Source organism: Phodopus roborovskii, unplaced genomic scaffold (genome assembly GCF_943737965.1).
Source record: "Phodopus roborovskii unplaced genomic scaffold, PHOROB, whole genome shotgun sequence".
NCBI lineage: Eukaryota > Metazoa > Chordata > Mammalia > Rodentia > Cricetidae > Phodopus > Phodopus roborovskii.
In genome coordinates this window covers 23,763,685-23,786,402 of record NW_026126480.1, presented here as the reverse complement: position 1 = coordinate 23,786,402, position 22,718 = coordinate 23,763,685, and positions in this window count along the sequence as shown.

Here is a 22,718-nt window from a genome sequence, read left to right as displayed (position 1 = left end):
ATCTTTTCTGTGTATCTATTGGCTTTAAAATTTGTTCATATATTTGGAGCCTCCCAAGGACTGGGGACTGCGCACAGCGGAACCCATTCTGGTGGACCAGCCCATCCAGAGTCTGCCAGCATCCTAGACCCACCTCTACCCATGGGAGGAGGTAAGCATGGGCCTGTTCCTAGCACACCTTCCAATGCCCTGATTGGAGCCTCTGGAGCCTCCTGAGAACTGGGAAGTGTACACAGGGTAACCTATCTCAGCAGACCAGCTTATCCAGAGTCTGCCAATATCTCAGTCCCACTTCCACCCACTGGAAGAGAAGAGCCATCGGATTATTGGACCTGCTTGCACCCACAGAAAGAGAACCTTGGTCCCATACCCACCAGGAAAGGGAGAGACTCCACTAGTTTGAGATGCAAGAAGGGATAAGTAGATGACAGTATAAGAACACAGCCAACAACAGAAAGAGTCTAGGAACTCCACACCAGCAAGACCTGAACTTCCCAACACAGATGAAATAGAAGAGAATGACCAAAAACAACTTTATGATGATAGAGACCTTCAAAAAATTAATAAGAAAATCCCTTAAAGAAATGGAAGAGAAAAAAACAAACAAAAATTCAAGAAATGGGGGAAAAGACAAACCAAAAATTGCAAGAAACAACTCAAACAATGCAAGGCTTGAAAACTGAAATAAAGATAAAAAAATAAAATAAAATAAAATAAAATAAAAAACAAAACAAAAATAACAAAAAACACAGTCGGAGGAAATGCTGAAAATAGAAAAGCTGGATAAACAATCAGGATCTACAGATGCAAGCATAACCAACATAATACAAGAGATGGAAGAGAGAATCACAGGCACTGAAGATAAACTAGAGAAAATATATTCATCAAACAAAGAAAATATTGAGTCCAACAAATCCCTAATACAAAATATCCAGGAAATATGGGACACCCACAGCTAAACACTGAGCTGAACTCCTGGAATCCAGTTGCAGAGAGGGAGTAATGATGAACAAAGTGGTCAAGACCAGGCTGAAGAAACCCACAGAAACAGCTGACCTGAACAAGGGGAAGCTCATAGACCCCAGAATGATAGCTGGGAAACCAGCATAGGACCAACCCAGAACCCCTGAATGTGGGTGTTAGTTAAGAGGACTGGGCAGTCTATGGGACCTCTAGTAGATCAGTATTTATCCCTCGAATATGAATGGACTTTGAGAGCCCATTCCATATAAAGACACATGGGGGAGGGCCTGGGCCCTGCTCCAAATGATATGACAGACTTTGAAGGTTCCCCATGGAAGGCCTCACCCTCCCTAGGGAGCAGAAAGGGGATGGGATGGGAGTTTTGGGGGTGACAAGGGAGGAGGGGGGAGAGGGAACTGGGATTGACATGTAAAATAATCTTGTTTCAACTTTACATTTTAAAAAAGGAAAAAAAAATACTCTTTGTGATAAAATTTTGATCATATAATTTCCCCTCCCCTAATTCTTCATAGATGTTCCCCACCTTCCTATACACCCAAATTTATGTAATTTCTCTCTAAAAAAAAATCCCACAAAAATCTAAACAAACAGATACAAATTACCAAAAAATGCAAAAAAACCAAAACAAAATACAATCACATAAAAAAAAATCATAGAGATCATGTTGTGTTGGCCAACTTCTCCTGAGCATACTGGCTAGTGTCCATTATGCTGGAAGGTATTGTGCATGCATGATGCCAGCAGAGAAAAGTAACCATCAATAGCACTTATCTGTGACACCTGCAATCTAAAATAGGTACCTGACCACAAAGCATATTAGTATAATAATGACACAAATGTTATGGTAGTAACCAACCACATTTTAAAATTGGATTTATAGACCGCCCCAAGAGATGGAACCTATACCTAACATTGCTAAAGTGGACAAGAACCTGATAATAGGTAGGTCATGGACCTTAATATTAAATACAATAGCAACAAAATGACCCCTAACAACATATTGCTATATCCATAGATCATAGCATAGCTCAACCCTCATCAGAGACGCTTTATGTAGTAGATGGTAATTAATATAGAGACCACAACTGGGCAATGTGCACAGACAGATTTTGAAGCACTCGGCCCTAAATGGAATATCTTTATCAAACCCCTTTCGTCAAGGCCCAGGAATTTATGCAGAAGAGGAAGTGGAAAGATTGTAAAAGTCTGATGGTATACAGTGAAAAGCTAGAGTATCATCTCAAGACACTTTATGCAACCCACTGATCCTGGCTGTCAGTAGGGAGTCCATCTGAGTCTCCTAGTAACATGACTCCAAGGGCAAGAATTCTGAAAGACAGAGCAAGGCACAAGTTGTACTCCTCCTTTTAAAGTCTTTACCTCAGCTATAATATGGTGTCCCACCTGCAATACTATAATAATTGAATTAACAAAAAAGTCCATCCCTATTTATTTCTTAATGCACACATGGCAAAGGTCTCAAAAAGCATGTGTAATGGGAAATGTTATTCTAGCTGCTCCTGAAAAATATAGCCTAGCACACAAAAGACATCTTTTTCAATTCCAAACAGATAGCTGCTAACAGAATATTTTGTGGAGTTTCTGTGAAACAAAGACATGCATGTTTTAGTGGGTTTCCTTGGATATAGATTTTAAAACTGAAGTTCATTAGAACTACAGATTTGTTTTGTTTTGTTTGTTTGTTTGTTTGTTTTCCTAGAGATGTCATCATCAGGATAGTCCCTGTGAAAACTAAAAACTATGGTAGTTGCATAATTACTAACACATCTTTGGTGGATGAGAAACAATTTTGTTTTCCCATTCATTTTCCATCTATCACAGCACTTAATGTTGCTCATGTGTGTTACTGGGGATTGAACACAGAGTCTCACACATAACAGGCAAGTATTCTTCCCAATAGATAAAAAGAGTAAATCACAGAAAGCACATTTTAGAAAGCTGACTTGACCTGTGCAATGAAGAAGAAGGAATGGCCTACATTCTCTAACACTTATTTTTCAAAACTTGCTCCCCATCACAGTCACCCAGATAAAGATGCAACACTAATACCTGACCCTGGAGACTGAGATACCATTGACGTATCAGATAATTCTAAACTCAGCAAGCCTTCAGGAATACACAGGTTGAGAGCACAACTTAGAAACTGTCTGAAGAAAAAGACACTAATCTATGTGTTTACTTTCTTTAAAATACATAGTCATTAATTCTTTTCTTCTGGCTTTCTTTTTTCCCCTTGTCTCCCTTTGGAATACCTACAAGGTAATGTCTGTTCTATGCTAAATGCCAAGATTCTGGTCCATTCTTTTACAATATCCTATTAGATTATTGTAATACCTTTTGTACTGAATCAGATGAAAGTCAATTTTCTTTGGAATTAAACAGTAAAATTAAAATTTGACAGTATGTGATTATGGGCCACTTGTTTTTTAATACTTATATTTCATATATAAATATACAATATATTCACACATGTACATATACATATGGCCCTTGACAAATACCAGTCACATTTTTGAAACTTCTTCAGTAGTCAGAAATTAATAACCTTTTTACTCAGCTTCTTTCTTTCAATGAAAGAAACTTTTTACTCCTCTCTTCTCTAATCCTACAATATATTAAGCAACAAAAGTGAAGTCATCTGATGCTATTTGTGTGTGCATATGTGCATGTTTGCATGTAGGTATGCATGCACTGAGTGCACATATGTGTATAGACATGCATGTGCATGGAGGTTGCAAGTCAACACTGGGTATCTATCTTCCTTAATGAATTTCCACCCTATTTTTTGAAACGGGTATTTCACTGCACTTGGAGCTCATTCATTTCTCTTAAACAGATGCCCAGCCCTTCAAGCCTTGAATTAGTTGTTTTTGTATGGACTCTGGGAGATTGAACTCAAGTATTCATGCCTGCATGGAAAGCACTGAGTCAGCATCTCAAAAGTATTTCAAAGAGAGATAATTCTAGAAGATATGACGTTAAATTAACCAAGCATAAAAAGGTACTGTACATTCTCATGGATCAGCTAAATAAGCTGATCTCACAGATGCTGAGCCCAGAAAAACAGTCACCAGAGGCTGGAAACCTAGGAAGAAGAGGGAAAAAGAGATTGGCTACCAGCTATAAACATACGGTCAGATATGAACAGTATATTCTAATGTCTTTTCCAGTAAGATGACTGAAATGGTTGACAAGAAATTATTGTGTATTACAAAATAGCTAAAAAAGGGAATTTTTAGGTTTCCAAGACAGAGAAATGATAACTATTTGAAATGATGGATATACTAATTACCCTGACTTGATTGATCATCACATATAATACACATGCTTCAAAATATCACACCATAAGTCACAAGTATATATCAATTAAAATTATGTATCAATTAAGACCTAAAAAACATTAAAAAGTAAAACAAATTAAAACTGGATCTTTCTTTCATAAATTTAACTTTTCTATTTGTTTTTCTGAAATACAAACTTGATGACTATATTTTATATATGATTAAATGCATTCATTTTAATTAATAGTTTGGCAAGTTTTGACAAACAAAATCAGTACCAAAATCAAAGAGAAGCAAAAGAACAAAAGAAAGAGTAAACAAACATTTTTAAAAATAAAAACAAAGAAAGGAACACAGACCACATGGATCAAACCCAATATAAACAGAAGACTACCTCAATTTTTTTTCAAAGTAAGTGGACTAAACATTCCAATTAAGATGATAGTCAGAACAAGCATGACTGCTCAGAGTTGTAATCCCTACACTTTGGAGGTACAGGAAGAAGATGAGTTCAAAGTCATTTGCATCTACATAGAGTTTGATGCCAGATTCATCTACATGATACTCTGTGTTAAACAAGCAAAAAAAGATGATTAACTGAATAAAAGCACAACTATATCCTGTTTAAAAATGTTTTAAGTAAAAGAATGAGAAAAGACTTGCCATGAAAACACCACCACAATGTACAGAGTATGGCTACCTAATAGCAGATAAACTAACCTTGACACATGAAGTATTAGAAGTGATACAGGAGATTTCAAAATCCTAAAAACGGTAAAACAGAAAAATCCTTTCATTTTTAGTGTCTCTAGTAGGACAGACTTGTAGCTTCAAGATACATACAACAACAAATACAAAATTAAGAGGGCGATTCACATTGCTGAGGAAGTTAACACATCTTTCTCAGTAGCCAACTATGAAGGCAAAAGGCAGCCCCAGATTACAGTGTTCTGAAGATTTGGACCATACCATTAAGCAACTTTGCCTAACTGAACAACTACAGAATATGTACCTAGTCAAGCATACATAGAACATTTACAAAAATAAATATATACCAATAATAAAGTAACTCTCAATTTAAAAGAATTAAAATTGTTGAGAGTATTTCTTTGATCATTGTAAAAATAATTTAGAAGTCAATCAAAGAAAAAGTAAGAAATACACAAATATTTGCAAACTATAGTGCAGTTCTAAATAACTCATGTATCAAAGAAGCAATCATAATGAAAATAGAGAATATTTTAGACTGAGAATGCAAATGTGGGCTTTTGAATTTTGTGGAACAATAAATGATGATAATGGAAAAAAGTACATTTCAACACAAAGATTTTGAAAAAATGGAATGGAGGTTCAAGAATGATTTACTTCAACTTCCATTTCAAGAAGCTAGAAAAACACAATATAAAGTAAACCAAAAGTAAGGGAGGGAAATAATGAAAAATAAAAGTAGAAATTAATGAAGCAGCAGAAAGAAAGATCAACAACACCAAAGTGGCTTCTTGGATTAATATTCTCATACTTCCAGCAGGAGAAAACAAATTACCACCATCAGAAATGGGGGTACAACCAGCAGAGATCACATAGATGTTAAATGGTAATAAGAGCACACTATCAATAACTTTTCCAATTTTGACAAAGTAGCTTCATTGAAAAGCAGATGCATTGCCAAAGTTCACACATCAGCAAGTATGAATGATTGTGCATCTGATAAAGACACAAATGCGTCGCTTGAGTCCTTCCTGCAAAGCAGGTTGCAAGAAAGGAATACACCTGACCAAAAACCTGGGGACAACTGATGGATCTCCCAGATAATCTCACTGAAACTTGTGAGGACATTACCAAGAAAGAAAAACAAAAGCAAAAGTCTCTCACATATAGAGCTGTAATCCTAGATAAACACCAAAACCAATAGGAAGGCAATCCCAGAACCAGACTCCCTGGCCTTGACCGCTTCTGCCACTCACTAGCTCACAGCTTGGAGGGGGATGCTTGGCCTTCTTTGCTTTCTCATCTGTACATGGTGTTTATACTTGAAATACAGATTTTTTTTTCCAACCAAAAGTCAATTTAATTTGCCACTTTAACAGAATAATTGACACTACATTGAATTGTCTCAATGTCTCAAGACTTTGATAACATTTTAAAAACTGGAACTTTCTTATTCTGGAAAACAAACAAACAAAAACAAACAAAAATCTGGCATTGCTTGTCAACATTTAATGTGCTAACAGTGAATTCTTTGCCCCTGGGTTTGCAGAGAGCAAATGCATGCACCATCACCAGCTCTTTTTCAATATTGTGCAGAATACCAACAAATGTCCCTAAGGCATTTCTACATCAATTAAGCACTAGCGATTTTCCTGTGAACTTAATTATTCAGGAATGAGAAACATTTCCATGACTTCACGCTGATTTCCTCTTCAGGGATTAATCACTCTAGCAAGAGCACCTACTTGTTATCTAGACAGCTTTCTGTCGCCACCTAGTGGTGATAAACAACCAGCCTGCGGTTTTACCCTTTACCTCAGAAAGAATGGAGGAAAAAAAAGCAGTATTCAGGAATCAAACTAAATGAAAGGCCAAGAAAGGGAACACAGAGCAAGTTCAGGACCCATCGTCAAGTCGGGGCACCTACTTTACCCAGCCCCTGCTCTATCTTTATGTATCACTATGAGCACAATAAGTACCGATTAAGAAAAGGGACTCACTAGGTTTGGGCTTTTAAACATGACTAACCTTGCTTGTCTCAACTTCAACACACATAAACTGGGAATATTAATAGTATCTATTTTGTGAAAATGTAAGGATCCAAATTGCCTGTCACCAGCACTGAATAAAGATGTGTACTGTACAACCAGTCTAGCTAATGAAAGGTACTGTTGAATTTTGTGGACTTTGGAGGGAATACAAAAGAAGTTTTCAGAACACAGTACTTTGAAGGACATAGTACTTTGAAAAAACATGTTAGCAAGTCCTATAAAATTAGGTCTGTCACCCTGATTCTAATAACACTAGTAATCCCAGTTCTTGTGCATAAATGTTCACAACTTCGTTATCTACAACAGCTGCAGATGGAAACAACTCAAGTCTACTGAGACCTATGGATGGCTACACAAAATGTGATTTGTCTATACAATTGAATATTATTCATCCATTAAAAATAATAAAATGCTAACACATGAAATGAAGGACAGCCCAGGACAAACGAGACCAAGTTCTCAGCACAAAGGAGATTTATTTGCCCCAGAGGGACAAAGGGCAGGAAATAACAAAGACAGCAGAAAGGACAAGGGAGAAGAGGTCAGGAACAAGGGAGAGGGAGAAGGGATATTTGCCAGAAGGACAAAGGACTGCCTCTGGTTACAGGGGAGACAGATGTGGCCCACAGGCAAACCACAGTTTATAAAAGGAAAAAGGGAAACCCCCTCATTAGGATGAATTGGTTTGTTTTGATTGGGCATGTTAATTAGGGGAGTCAAAAGAGGGGGCTTTAATTGCTGGACTTTAATACTTTGATAGCTGGACTTTGGTGGTCAGCCTTAGGAGTAGGAAGTGGCCAAATAAGGGTTATCTTTAGGAATGTACTCTTAACAGTTTGGCAAGGAAGAGGGGTTGGGAGAGAAAGTTAAAAAAACAAAACCTTACGGTGCCATGCTTGCTGTGCTCAGGCCCGCTAGGACCTTTCAATACATGCTATAAATCAGATGAAACATTAAAACACAATTTTCTAAGCCAGGAGATGGTGGTGCACGCCTTTAATCCCAGCACTCTAGAGGCAGAAGCAAATGGATCTCTGTGAGTTTGAGGCCAGCCTAATCTACAGAGTGAGTTCCAGAACAGCTAAGGCTACACAGAGAAATCCTGTCTCAAAAATAAATAAACAAACAAACAAACCCAATGCTATATGAAAAACAAAAACAAAAACAAAAAACCCAAAACCCAGCTGACCATTACTGTATAGCTCCTTTAATTCCTTTAATATTAACCCCAGGAGAAGGAATTGAAAGTTTCCTCTTATGTGGGGCTGACTTAATGGCTTCCTTCCAAAGGATACAATATGGAAACAACTTGACAGTGCAGAAACCTTTCAGAAACAAAGAAAGTTAAGATCACATGTGGCAAGTCCTGTTGAGAGCATGGCCACAATATGATGAGATGTGAAGTGTACTTCTGTGATGCTCTTTCTCAAATACCCCAATCCAAATCTAAATATGAGAGAAATATTAAACCAATCCAAATAGTTCAGTTCTACAAAAGGCTGGGCCAGAACTCCTCTAAATCCTAATGTCACTAAAAAGGGAGGGAGGGGAACATGAAAAACTGTTATAGACCAAAGAAAACAGGATGCATCCTGGATTAGATCTTGGGACACAAAAATAAAAACTGGGATGGTGCTTAGAATTTAGCTAATAGCATCCAACATCACTCTCTTGATTCCAACTAATGTGACCAGGTTATATAAGATGGCAAAAGTAGGTTACAAGTACATGGGAACTCTTAACTACCTTTATAACTTGGCTGTGAATCTAGGATTATACCAAAATTAAGTTAATTTTTTAAGGAAAGAACAGGGTAGACTGGAATGAGCTTGTTTTGCATAAAAATGTTAGATTAAGAGGATATTTTATAATAATTAAAAGGAGATAATAAGTATATTCTTCATGGAAGTGTTTCTAGTTGAAAATGATTCACTCACAAATCCAAGGAAGTCACAAGTTGTTTTCCTACATCTTGCCAGTTAAAAGGATGAACAGTGAACCCAAGGTCAAGTCCCATACATTGAATACATTTCATTACTTTAAATTAGACCCATTTAGCCAGGTATATTGTCAAACTTATTTAATCCCAGCACTCAGAAAGCAGAGACAGACAGATATGAGTTTGAGGCCAGCCTGATCTACTTAGTGAGTTCTAAGACAGCCAGAGCTATACAGTGAGACCCTGTCTTGAAAAATAAAAAAATCAAAATAAATAAATAAATAATGCCATTTAAGCATCCTACATGTATTAACTCAGTGTCACAAGATAATATTGGATTTTCCCTTCCAGAAACATGTGACATGGCCCCATGCCTAATAGAGCTTGAAATATGGATCATTCCCCTGTCTCATTTGGCCCTCTTCTGTGACCAAGATAGCAGTCACTTTCTTCTAGAAGTGTCCAACTGTTTATGTCTGAAGGGTCCTGCAGTGCCAGACAAAGGCCTTGGAACCCACACTATGATCATAAAATAAGTCTCCATCATAATCCCAGATCTGTTCAGCCAGCCCTACTTCATGGTCAACAAAGAGCAGTGTTATTAGCTCTCCTTTGGACAGTGACAAAACTTGTCAATGTGAGGTTTGGCAAGGAGCCTACCCCATGGGATCAACATGGCAGAGTGAAAAAATATGACAGTAAGGTTAGGAGAGGCCAAGGATCTCCATAGACAGTCCCTATGGATAAGTTGTAGCATTTAACCAATTAAGTGTTTCTCCTAAACATAATTATAAAACAATAATCACAAGAATCACCCTTACAGAATGCTCTCCAACTCCCAGCAATTCCTGATCCCCAGCTCCTAGGCACCTGGTTCTGCTGACTGCACACAAGGCCAGGACGCAGTTCATAGTACATCTCTTTCCTTGACACTAGATCACCCTATCTCTCAGCAGCATAGGGATCTCGGTATCTGCTTCATGAACATATATTCATAAAACTGAAACACATTTCACTCCTTCTATGTACAACTTTGGCTTGAAACATTTGGCAAGAGAAGGAACAGCTAAGGTAGCAACTGGTAGTGGGACTCCTTCAGTTTGGGGTGCCTACCGATACCAGCTAAGCTCCTTCCTCTTTTACTGGTTTCTTTCCTTGATTCCTACCTTCAAATGGGTGAATATGGTTTCTCTTTTGGGAGTCTAGCCTACATTTCAGAGTTTGAGAGTGTGCTCAGGAGCAGCAATAGACTTGACAAATGCTCGCTGTGACTCTACATGCAGCAAGGAAGTATACAGAAGCTCAGGAAGTATTCTGAGGGAGGACATCGAAAGGTCTGGTTTTGGGATCCTCTTTTAGGTAAAACTTCAGGACTTTCAAGTGTGTGTGTGTGTGTGTGTGATGGCAGGTAGGCACAGGGACTTGTGAAATGTTCCGGTTTTCCACCAGCCCTTGACTCACCAGAGGGCATCCTTTGCCTCTTGCTATCAGTGCTAGAACATACCAGAGCTGGTCTTTTTTCTAGGTTCAAGGTGCACAGAGATTTGGGTCAGAGAAGAGTGTTCTCCCTGACCCTGTAACAACATGCATTCTCTAGTTGTCCCGGATCAACCTCGGCATTGTTTGACCCCACCCATTGGCAAGCCTTCACCTTCACTTAGCAAATGTGAAATGAAGTCATCTTGCTGGTATGAAAGAAAACTAGGCTGACCAGATGCCCACTTGTTTTCATAGCCAGGGCCTCTTGAGAGATCAGTGGTGTTCCTCCCCTCCTGCCTTATATTACATAATCCATTCTAGCCTTAAAGTAATCTCCCCTGGAAGTTGAAAGTAAAAGGAGAATCTATGTGTTCCTATTTCAACTGCTAACACTTTCATGAGCAGACTTTTTCTATAATCTGAACAGTTACTCCAACCACAGCTGTCCTCCATCTTCAGTGAAGCCTGAGAACATCTGGGTCCCAGGGCCTAGAAATCACGAGCAGCTTGCTGAATTTCTGGGTTCTTTCTCTCTTTATCCCCATCTCTGGAATTAATCATCTTAAACCATGGCCAAGTAAGGAGCCTTACTTGGAGCTCTCAGATGACTTCTGTTTCTCTTCCTGCTCTAGCTCCCTGGCTTTCATCTTCATATAGTCCCTAGTCAGGGAAACAAACCCACTGCAGGCACTGCCTCCTTCTCCAGACAGGCAGCCTTCATAGCCCCCACCTCTATCCCTGGGGATTTGGCTGCCCTGAACAAGGGATCCCAGGACTCGGGGCTTCATTCCTCCGTTCACTCAAATACTCTTTTACAAGATGCCAAGCTTTGGTGTTGTCTCTGAGGAGTGAGATAGTGATTATAGGAGCAAAGAAGGAGTAGGTGCTTCCAACTGCTCTGACTCACCTGAAGGATGCCCGCCTCCCATGGACCAAGACCCTTAGTGACAGAAAATGACTTTGGAAAACAGAGGAGACCTTCCCCAGATACAGCCTGTCCCCAGCTGGAAACTGCACTAACCTGTTTATTCATGGGTCTCTTGCTTTCTGAAGAACTGATCCAGGCCAGCTACCACTATGTTCACCATGTTTTCTACAGCTAAACCCAAAATTTTCATACTCATTTCTGGACAGCTTCTGCCTGAATACCTGGTTGGCCCCTACCATGCCAAACCAAAGCACCATCCTAAACAGATCCAGAAGGTCTTCCTTTCCCCTACGCCTATAAATCCTTAGACCAATGTTCTGGGTTTCCTCGGATTTCTAGAGCCAATGGAATTTCCCAGCTAGGAGTTTCCGAATTTCTTCTTGTTTCAAGTCCCATTTTCTTGTCTTTCCAGTCATTCCAACCTCCCCCATAAAGTAACTCCTCATGCTCCTTACCCATCTACAAGTAGACGGCAACACCCATGCCCATGTGGAGGACTTAGTCGCCAAGGCTGCAGCCCACCTTCTTCACAGGGATTTACTTTTCAGTTGTGCATCTGTGCAGGGAACTCTCAGTGTCTCCTAGAACCCCATGGTTTGAAGGATTCTTTCCCAAGAGGGTGTTACAGAGTGCCACATGCCAGGTTCCTAGTGCTGCTTCTGTCTTTTTGTGACCTAGGTGAATAAAGTTTCTTCTCTCTCTCTCTCTTTCTTTTGATTAGTTTTTTATTATTATTTTATATGTATTAAAAACAATCTTATTTTATATATCAATCCCAGTTCCCTCTCCCTCCCATCCTCCCATGGCCTCCCACCAACCTCCATCCCATCGCTCTTCTGCTCCACAGAAAGCATGAGGCCTTCCATGGGGGATCATCAAAGTCTGTGACATCACTTGCGGCAGGGGCTTCTCTGGGCTTGTTTTCCTGCAACAACAGTACTGCTTTGAAATTTCAAAAGTGCCAATGAATGTGAATAGTTTGCAGGCTTGAAAGTACAGGGAGTCCAGGTTTGAGGTTTTAGTGTTTCTGTCTGTCTGTCTGTCTGTCTGTCTGTCTGTCTGTCTGCCTGTCTCTGCCTCTGTCTCTGTCTCTCTTACACACACACACACACACACACACACACACACACACACACACCTTCATGCTTCCCACCCATCCATCAGGGTAATGGCAGCCCTTCAGGAGACTGAAATCCAGATTGTTTTCACAGCTGCTGAAAGCTGGGTACTTGTTTACACAGCAGTCACCACAGGGCAGGTTAAGCAAGGCAAGGTTAGTTCACCTGCTGCCAGGTTCTCTGGGCCAAAGGGTCAGGTACACTGTGGCCCATCCTCCTGCACCCTCCAGAGGAACACAGGATACACAGCAGGCCCAAAGTTTTAAGAAGTGTTTGTGTTCTGCAGAGGACAAGCATCCTCATTGGAAACCCATCTGAAACATGCACCCTTCAGGGGTTCTTGGTGTCCTTGTCTTCTGCTAGCTTTTGTGGAGCCCTGAGGCACTGTTGCTGGGACCCATGCATATGCCAGCAACATATACAGAGTAGTGCTGGCAATCATATCTTTTAGAACACTAAAGTGTACACACACACACACACACACACACACACACACACACCAGCAAATGAAACGTCTCCCAAAATGGATGCTTTCTTAGGACTCATCTCCTCCTCCCCTGACCCCCCCAACCCCTACCCACACAGACAATGTTCAGGGAAGGTTCAATGGTAGAGGGCACCCAATCTGACTGTCCTGGCTTCTGTATCCTTCTCCTCTGCAAGAGAAAAGGCATAGCAGAAGCCTTGGTGAAAACTGAGATGAACTCAGCTCCTTGTTCTCATACCTGACTTGTTCTCATACCTGAAGCTGAGCGGCTTCTGTCTCTCTTCCATTGTCCACAGAGGACACTGTTTTTAAATGTTTATTTTATGATTTATCTTTAAAATTTATGCATATGGTGTTTGGCTGCATCTATGTCTGTGCACCACATTCGTGCAGTGCCCACAGAAACTAGAAAAGGGCACTAGATAGCTTGGAACTAGAGTTAGAGATTGTTAGGTGCAAACAGAACCCAGGTCCTCTGCAGAGTGGAAAGTGTTGTTAATCTCTGAGCCATCTCTCTAGCCCCTTACGTGTTTGGGCAATGCATCTATGTTGTTTCAGGCACAAAACATTTCCTTTTCCCCTTTTCATTGCTGAGTAGTACTTTACTGCATTAATGAACCAGTTATTGGTTTATTGTTCTCCTGCTAATAAATACCTTGGTTTGTCCAAACTTTACTTTTCTAAAAAAAAAAATACATTAGAAATTTCAGAGATGTATTATTTTACAATAATCAAGAGGCTATTTATATTATGCATTTTGTGAAATACTATGGCCTCTGTTATATTATTTATTGGGTTTTCAAAAGTTTTATTATATATTTCAAAGTTAAATAAAAATATCAGTAAACAAATATTGAACTTGTTAAAATATTTTTATACTTGCAAAGGTATTGCCTATCTTGTTTATTTTCCTTTTATTTGTTAGTAATAGGCAAATTCTCAAAATGTATTTATAATAAAAACTCCATGTTATATTTATATTCTAAAATAAGCACAGAGCATTAATTATATACATATTACCAAACTTGTTTTTTAAAATTTAACACTACACTCACATGCACACAAACACTTTACAGAAATGAAATAGATATTTTAGATTTTTTTAATTCATAGAATAGTTCCTAACTATTATTAGATTGATGGCTAGGAGCTAAGTAATAAAGTTCTGATATATAGCAATACATCATTTCACCACAATGTATTTTTTCAAAGTTTTTACTTTCCCTAAAACAATATTTGCTGAAAAATATTTCAGAGCTCAGGTTAAAATACTGCTATTGGATCAATCCATGTGTGATTTAGATAATATTTTTTGTGCTGAGCCCTTTCTCTATCTTGGCAGGACCTGAAAACCTCTAATTATCTGAAGTATTCCAAACTGAACAGAGATTATGGTTTTCAAGGAGAGATCCAAAGGCCTTCTGTCATAGGTGATATTGTACAAGAAAGAACCAGAAAAAGAAAGGGAAGGATTGCTAAGCTGCAATCCATCAGAGAACACTTGAGCACCTGCCTTTAGACAGACATCCAATCTGGACAAAAGGTGCCCAGAGGAGGATTCTGCTTAGGGATCTAGCCATGGTCAAATCATTCTGTTTGGAAATTTGCACAAAAGAAATTGTTTCAGATCTAGTGATTCCCATATAACGGTATGTATACAGCCTACCATAAACAGATACAGGGAAATTCTGAGGATTTGACTCCAAACCTAATTATAAGATTGTATTCTAAGGACATTAATTAGCACATAAATATGAAAAGTACAAACTGAGACTTTCAATCCCAAACTATAAATTATTAAACTTGAATTTAGTAATAATAGTCTCAATTTTTGCAAATCCATAAATCAACATTTATACAATTCCAGCATAGACTTTTTGCAAAACTTCACTTACCCACAGCCATATTTCTGTTATTTGCTAGTACAGTGGGTTCTCTAGGACAATATATATGTTCAAAGAAAATATAGCTCGTTCTTTCTACTCAGACTTCAAAGTAAGAAAACTGATTCATAATAAAAGGCATAGAAGGACAGCATATAAATTACCCTAAACTACAGTAAATTTCCAATTTTATAGCACAAAATTGCATGCTTACCGTTTTATTCAAAGTATATCCCCAAACAAAACTCTAAAATTTTAAATTAGAGTTAAAGAAAAAAACAATTCATTTTATTCTGTGTTAAAGATGCCTTAAAAATATCAATCCAGGGGCTGGAGAGATGGCTCAGTGGTTAAGAGCACTGGCTGTTCTTCCAGAGGACCAGGAGTCAATTCCGAGCACCCACATGGCAGCTCACTACTGTCTGTAACTGACACTGTCATGCCAGTGTACATAAAATACATTTAAATAAAATATAAAAATATCAATCCATTTTTCTCAGTTGGGACTGAAATTTGTAAACCACTTCAGACTGGAGTGCCTCACGGAGTAGATCGCAGGCATATGCTTACTGCCACATAGACATGGTTGCCTGAGAAAATGGACAGGGCACAGAGGTCCCAGAAATGCACGCAGCACTTTCCCTCTTGTCACCAACTCTGTGTGCTGATGAACAAGTCACCTATCACTTACAACTTCAGCTTCCATGATGGTTTGTGAAGCATGTTCCTTCACAGTCCTTCCAATTTGGAAATACTGCAGAGTTGCTGTAAATGTGTTGCCATGCTACCTCTACCTTGCTTTTTTTTAGACCACCAGCTTGTTTTCTGCCTTGCAGAAATACAGCAGAACGGGACAGAGCTCACAGTGTGAGGTGTAATAAGGAAAACTACAGAGCCATCCCTGAGAGGACTAGTGAACAGCTCTCAGACCTAACTGCAGACAGAATTGTGAACAATTCTCAGTGGACGGGAAAGGAGGGAGGGAGCACTACGACCTCCATTCCATGTGTTCCTGTTTGCTTACTTCAGTGCTGGGGATTGAGTAGTGCATCTACACCTTTCAAACTTTTATTTTGAGACAAGATCTCACTAAATTATTTAGGCTAACCTTTAACTCACTCTGTTGGCCATAAAAATCTTCAACTTGTGATCCCCCTGCCTCATCCTCCCCAACAGCTAGGGTTACAAGCTTGCATCATGACTTCTAGCTTTCATGCTTCCTTGAAAGAGCCCTGCATAGCCAGGAGGCATAGGCATTTATTCCCAACACTAGGGAGGCAGAGGCGGGTGGATCTCTGAGAGTTTGACATCAGCCTGGTCTATAGAGAGAGTTCCAGGACAATCAGGTCTACAGAGAGAAACCTTGTCTCAAATAAACAAAAGAGGAGGGGGATAAGTTTATATTGAGTCAGGAATCTTGCTACTCTGAGAATAAATTCTCTCTGGATAATAGTGTATCTTTCTAGAAAAAAAAAAAAAAAGCTTTCACTCTATCATTACACAATCAATCCACCTGAAGGTAAAATGCAACCCTCTAAGGTGGTATCTTGTCAGGGTATACTATTCCAGGTGTACCCAGCCAACCACTTAGCATGGGTTCAGGGTTCTGGGTGTGCCTCAACATGCACTACATTGCAGTGATTCAAAAGGAGGATGATAAGGGTCCTGTCTCCAGAAACCCAAGGCCATTTCCATGAAATTATGAATTAAAAAAATTAAAAGAAGGTATCACAAAGTGAATGCTGTGCTCAGTGAGAAGAACAAGAGTTGGTAAGTCTCAAAGGTGATGAACATTGTACATAGAGGCAGCTGGCACAGTCTTGACAAAAGAAGATGTGATGAGAGACAGGGAAGAGAAAGCAGCTAGACATTGCTCTGAGAAGTCTTACGCTTTATCTTCTGTAAGTCCAGAAACTTCTCCACTCCATCCAACACTCAAAATTATTTTCAGATCCAGAGAAACACACATTCCATTCTACCAGCTACCTCTGAATGTCCTTTATGAAAACCAGAAATATTGTTAAAGTTAGTAGAGAAAATGGGCTGAGTACAATGGTACAATACAATGCTCAGTTGCAAGTCCAAGTTGTTGCTCTAAGAGTGGAACACAAAAGATTTCTCAATTTGTTCCACAATAATTAAAATTCTATTTTAGTTGAAGGCAAAGGCTAAATGACTCTTTGCTTCCACTAACAGCACTTTCTAGATAACTGACATTAATCTTTTAAATGTTCAGAATTGTTTATAATTTCACATGTCAAAATATTCAAATATATACCACACACTTCCACTGTACGCTTAAGTTAGATTTTTTAACAACTTTAATTTGGGGGTAGTGAGATAGATCAGGGAATAAAGGTTCTTGCTGCCAAGTTGACAATGTTTATTTAATCTCCAAGACCTACATGGTAGGAGAAAACAAATTCCCTCTGGCTCATGTTGTGTTAAGCAATTGTGTTAGATAATAACAGATTTTAAAACAAATACTTTTGAAATAAAAATGGGGCCATGAATTTGAAAGAGAGCAACAAGGGGTACATGGGAGGATATGGAGGAAGGAAAGGGAAAGAGAAATGATATAATTATGTTGTAATCTCAAAATATTAAAAATTTAAGTCAGCTCCCAACTAACAATCTCAGCTTCCGTGGAAAGGCTATCATAAATGCCCTTCCCGGAGAGTGAGATCAACAACTAACTTCTCCATGGAGTCCTCAACTAATGCCTGTTGAAAACAGGAGCAAACACCCATACATAAACACTGAGTCAAACTAGAACCCAGAAGCAGATGGAGAGGACAAGACCATGCGGTAGAAGTACATAGAGACAGCTTACCTGAACAAGGAGGAGCTAAGGGCCACTAGACTGATAGCTGGGAAGCCAACAGAGGTCTGACTCGGACTCCCCTGAATATGGGTCTCAGCCAGAAGGTCTGAGCAGTCTAAGAGACCTCAGACAGTGGAGCCAGGATGTATCCCTGGTGCACAAAAGGACTTTGCAAACATATCCCCCATGGAGGGATAACTGCCTTATTCTAGAGATAGGAGAGAAGCCCTAGTCCCTACTTCACAGGACCTGTCAGATCTACATGACCCCAACTGGATGGCATTCCCCTACATATTGTATTGTGGTGGGGGGTTGGGAGGGGAGGGTGTTTAGAGTGCATGGGAGAGGGTAGAGAGGGCAAAAGGGAGGGAAGGAGGGAGGGAGGGCTTGGGGGGAGGGAGGGAGGGAGGGAGAGGGAACTGGGATCGACATGTAAAATAATAATAATAATAAAAAAAAAAAAAAAAAAAAAAAAAAAACGCTTTGACTCCAAAATTTAAGTTGAAGAACAAGTTACTGGGGAAAAGTATTTCTATTTTTGTTTCCACAGAAAATGAAAAGATGTGGATTCCTTCCAGACTAATGTGGTTTGATCACACCAGACCGCCTGAAACAGAGTACAAGCTGATCCTACATTCCAAACAGCTGGACAAAACAGCCCTACAGACTACAGCTAGGATATCTGAATCTTCTTCGAATCCCCCAAGACAGCGCCCCTTACCAGCAGGAAGTAGTTTGGAAAGAACGACGCCCAAATTCCCAAATATTGTGTATAAATGTTTGTTTTCATTTAATTGGACTTTGTTATATAAAATTAAATAAAAAATACTCTATATGCAAAAAAAAAAAAAAAAAAAAAAAATTTAAGTCATAACCTTCTCTGACAAGGAAGCATATTTAGGAAGGACATAAACATGTCCTGATGTTCTATACAAGCTGGTCTCTGCCCTGGAGAGGAGCACAGTTTACATCTTCCACTCTAAATAAGCCCAGACTGCTGTGCCTTTGGTTTTTTGCACTGACATTTTATAATTATTGTTTCTCACTTTCATCATAAGATATTGACACCCCTACAGTCACGTTCATGTAGCTGTCTCTAATGTTACTTTAACCTATTGTCCACATTGTTTCTTCAAATCTACCTTTTTTTTTTTTAAAGGGAACACACATAAAAAAATTTGCAAAGATATAGAAAGAAGCTATCAAAATAAGACTTTGAAGGCTGAGTGGTATCCATGAATTTTAAAAAACTGAAGTTTGTCACATATACTTTCCTTTTACTTCCTATGTAAGAGTTCAGTTTCTCATCTAAGACCAATTTCTGCCCAAGAACTGAGTAATACTTGCCATGATCTTAAGGTGGAAGCTGACTCTGGACTCCAGACTACAGTAACTGACCCAACACCAGTCACATTTCCCATGCCATCCATTTATATAGAACTGTTTCTTTACCTCAGAATATATAGCTATAGCCATAAACCCATTTGTGATTATTTTATGTTTGTATCCTCCACTACTAAACTGCCAACCCCAGGAAAGCAGGGACCACAACAAATTGTGCTCACATTATAACCCCACTAGATACCCAACATTTTAGAGTGCCCACTCATTTTGTGACCGATGACTGAAGTAATAACACATGGCATGTTCAAAGCCCAAAATTCTTTTCTCACTGGTGCTGCCTTGAATGATCTTGAACAAATACAAACCTTCTCTAACTCTCAGTTACTACATTCAGAAGAATCTTCAACATGATGCTAAGTGTGTTGTTCGCTCTTAGGTTTCCATTATATCCAACCAAGGGAATACCAGATGTCAAGGACATAAGCCCAGTGGGAAACTACCAGGGTAGGAATACCAAAGGTGGGCTGCTTAGTCTCAGAAAAGAGCAAGACTGGCTCCCAGTTCTCAAAAAAAAAAAAAAAAAAAAAAAAAAGGTTACTTCTAAATTGATATTTTCTTTGGGAAAGTGTTGAGGGAAAGAAGTTTCTTATGGAAACTCTACTTTCCTTCCCTGCATCTTGTATGAGAATTTAACACACACCAAGTTTATGAATGATATTCTCATTCATCAGACTTTGTATTTTAAATTTATATGTTTTATTTTTCAGAAATTTGCCTTTTGAATTGGAAAAAAAGAAATCTAAAAAAGATCCTTTGCCAGATATGTTTGACCAAAGGAGCACATTTTAGTGAAGGCCTTGTCCTTTGAAAGCATACCATCTTACAGCTGTAGGTTGGCCTTAATATCTACAAATCAATGGTAGCTCCAGAAGACAGCAGAATCCCGGGGACAAGAATTACAGACAGTTATAAGCCTATCATGTGGATGCTGGGAATTGAACTTGACTCCTCTGGAAGAGTAGCCAGTGCTCCTAACTGCTGAGCAAGTTCTCCAGCCTGTAAATGTGTAGCCCAGGATAGCCTCAAACTCATGATCCTCCTACTTCTGCCTCATCAGCATATGATGGTTATGCACCATCACAACCATCTGTTGTGAGAACATTTAAGTCATATAAATTAACTTTGTAAAAATGAAGGTTCTGGAAATGGGTAGGGGAAGATGCTTTTATGGCTCAAAGGGGTTTTCAAATCCCACCTACAGATATAATTATCATCCTTATGTCAGTTCCAGTCCCCTAGAATACCATGGAGGGGAAAATGAATACACAATTCTAGTTCCTGCACACCACGTTATAGTCAAAACTTGGATATCCTTTCTCCCAGAATCAGTTGCAGCAAATGAGTTCACTTTGGGAGCAAAATTTAAAGGAGCATCATAAAACCTGGTAATCAAAATAGTATTTCAATATGACACTTTATGATCAAAAAGCAAAACTCATGAACAAGATATGAAATTTTTAATAAGGAAGGATCTGTATTATTGATTTTTCCTTTTGCCTTAGGCTCCACTACAGTGCAGCTCAACACTTTCTCACTTTCTTCTGTTCTAGAATAAGACACCATGCATCAGCACAATGGAATATGCAAAGGAGGCCAGTTTGTGCTTGCTACATCACTCTGAGCCAGAGAAACACTGGAGGGAGAGTGAGCACCCAGACCTCAGCATTAAGACTCAACAGACAGCTCTTCTCAGGATAAGGAGGGTTGGTTCCTGTCTTAGGCTGTTTCTGTTTCCTACTGGGTCCAGTAATTTATAAAGACATTTATGTAGCTTACAGTTCCATAGGTCCAAGAGCATGGCACCAGCTTCTGTGTGGGGCTTCTAAAGTGAGGGCTACATGCTGCTCCACAAGGAAAAGATTCAAGGGAAGCACTAGCAGGTTCTTACAGAAGAGCTGATATGGACAGAAAAGAAGCAACAGAAAGCCAATTTACTTTTATTCACAGGCCTCCACAGGATAAGCAACCCATCCTTGAGGTGGCTACATTAATCCCTTTGTGAGTATAGAGCACCCACAACCCAATTACCTCTTAACAATCCCAATAGCTCTCAACACTGCCACACTGGAAGCTAAGCCTCAACATGACTTTTCGTGATGACAAACCATAATAGTTCCCATAGGTCAATAAAAAGAGGCTCTCATTGAAGCACAGGCTCTTCTCTGATACCACTATTATCACTCTGCACACAGAATACCAGTATACGGTGTTCACATTTCTCCAAGAACTCACTCCATTGTGCAACACTAAAATCTTCCACTCCTAAACATCTCTGTAGTAATAAAAGCTGTTTATTAAAAAAAAAAAAACGTATTGATCAGTGTCTACCATTCAAAGAGCAAATACTGTGAGATGGAATGAAAGAAATGGTGCAGTGAGCTATTTATCTTTACAGAGCACTGCCAAAATAAATGGTCCCAGAGAAGGTTCTGTGCCCTGAGTTTTAGTTATCCCTTAGCTCTTATTCCTTAAGCATCAGTGGGAGAGACACGCTATCAGGACTGTCAATCAGATGCGGTGGTTACAGGTGATTCTGCATTTTCTACTAAGGTAATAGGGAGAGAATCAATGCAAATTGGAGAATATTTCTAGGATTGAAATTAATCTGTTAAATAAACAATGAAAGAGAAAACCTCTTGAATGGAGTGCCTGTATAGCACAACCACTGTAGCCAAACTAGACACTTCAATCTTTAAAATGATGCCAGAAAGAGAGGCAGAGCTTATATCAAGTATCTAGCAAGTAATGTTACCCTGCTCCCTGTGCCCCAATATTACTCTTCCCCAATTGCAACCTCCATATCTACTGTCCTGTGACACTGAAGGCTAAGTTTAGTAATAACACCTCACTATTACTTTTCTAACCTACTAGGAAATTAATAATAAAACCAAGTAATCTTTCAAGATAAAATATCAAGCTTTTGAACAAGCAGTAGATGGGTAGTCCAGGGGTGGAGATCCTGAAAAAACAGAAAACAAAAAACCTGTAGGGACGGTTATTCTTATCCACCCAAGTATCTTTTCTGAATAGGACATGTAAACAGAGTATGCATTCAACAAATAATTGTGTGAATAAAACTTAAAGCTAGTGAGGATCATTAAACTTTTTTTTGCCCGAACTAAATAATAATCAGAAGGCAGCTTGTCAGGCCTGTGTTGCAAGCAATTACCCAACAGGAATATGGGCTGAACTAACACTATAAAGTCATTGCTTCTGCCTCCTTAGGAGACAGAAAGTTGAAGTAGTCAGTTCTATTCCTGATAAGAGAGGCCTCTGAGATTACTAATTAGAAATCAGTTTGGGGGCCCAGAGAAGGGCGAAAAGATAGGTGAGAATCCTTTAAGGTCCACAAAGAAACGCCTCTTAACAAAAGGTGAAATTGTAGACGAGTGCAGAAGCAAAGTACAGAGAGGCTATTTCCTTTTCCTATTGCTATGTGGACTCTCTAATGGAAGTTCTGGAATATTACTCGACTCAGTTAAAGAATGCAGTTCTGATAACCTCTTCACCATCCATAGACTGAAATAAACAGACCTGGCAACTGTAATAACACTTTAAGGACAGGCATCCAGAGACCTAAGAAGCACCTAGGCCAGAGAACGAAGCTCACA